Genomic DNA, 1,556 nt, shown 5'->3' on the forward strand with positions numbered 1-1,556 from the left:
GAGAACATCTGCTGTGAAATGTTATAAAATGATAGAATGTGCACACGTCTCTTTTTGGGAAGTCGATCGAAGTCGATATTGTGTTCCGTTTCTTGCTTCTTCTTCAGGAGGACAACTGAAGCGGGAAGGGACAAAATGATATAACTCTGAAGCAGTGCAGAAGTAGAGAGAGACTTTTCTGTTCTTATCCATGTACAAGACATCTTGGATGTACATATGTTGCAGGTCAGAATGAGACAAATCAGTACATACATTAGGACATAATTCATTCAATAGATGAAGAGGAAAGCGCGAAGAACTTTGTTTCTGAGAATGACTGAAACATCAAATAGTGCCTGTAGCAATAATGTAATAATAACCAAAATGAGATGACGCTGCATGCTTCAAAATTAGGACTGCACCGACAATCTTAATATTTGGCTGACCCCCATCAGTCAGACTCTTGATTGTGCTCTTAATCCGTTCGGCTCTATTCAGCATCCGATGGACTAAATGAACGTATTTCCCTAATAAGGGCTGGGCTTTTTGGTTCACATGCCTACCCCTCTTATTCTACCAGCCGCTTCCATGGGTGGTCACATGGGAGAGCCAGTTTTGAGGCTATTTTTGCTTAGTTAAGATTATAGATTCATATAAATGGATCATCTCATTATAACCTTATACTTAATATACTCTGGTCTTGTTTGGAGGCGGGTTAGGGTAGGGATAGATAGCATTCCGTACTTCAAAGGATCGTGCCCCTTCGTCAGGAAATATAGCGAGAGGAAGTGAATAACTGCTATGTTTGCATGCATGGCCTTATCGTCATTAGGTAAACGTTGTGTATGGGCGTAGTTTGTACTGCTTTTCAAGCGTTTTTATAATTGTTGACATACTAGCAAGACTGTGCATTCACCTTCGTGTGTTAACAACAATATGCATTACGGGCTTCTTATTTTACGTGTAACTTACTTTCTTCCTTTATGTTCTACATCCAACTTATAACTTTATATCATTGGTGATTTGTATAATTCCTTTTATGATTTCTCTTGGATATTTCCTTTTATTGTAGAACATGGTCAGCTCTTTGTTCTACACATTTTCAGCTTTCGCGTTTTCGTTTTCTCTTACGTAAGATTTACCGCTTCCTTATCTGCTGAGCGTCGTGATTGGGGCTGCATTTCATTTGGTGAAATATTTCTGACCGATTCTTTCGCATATAGTAAAGAAATGTGTAGTAATCTTGCACTGCTCTTTTCTTTTGTTATTAAGCGTCCCTTACAAAGCATAAGCTTCATTAATCACAGTTTTTAAAACGTGACATGATTTGGTGTCAATTTATTGACAGTGCGTTGCAACTGTAAATACTCTACATGCGTTTTTCCTCTCATTATAAGACATCCGAATGGGAAAATGTACATTCACATTGCATATGCCCATGGAATGTTTATACAACATTCTTTACCTCCTTGAATTCATATATGAATTGGTAAAAATGTGATTGCCCTTCATAAAATATATATGCATGTTTATCTTGAGATACATTTGTGCTTCTATGTTCATTCAGTAAATGGAGA

The sequence above is a fragment of the Penaeus monodon genome, chromosome 32, assembly GCF_015228065.2.
Source record: "Penaeus monodon isolate SGIC_2016 chromosome 32, NSTDA_Pmon_1, whole genome shotgun sequence".
NCBI classification, from domain to species: Eukaryota; Metazoa; Arthropoda; class Malacostraca; order Decapoda; family Penaeidae; genus Penaeus; species Penaeus monodon.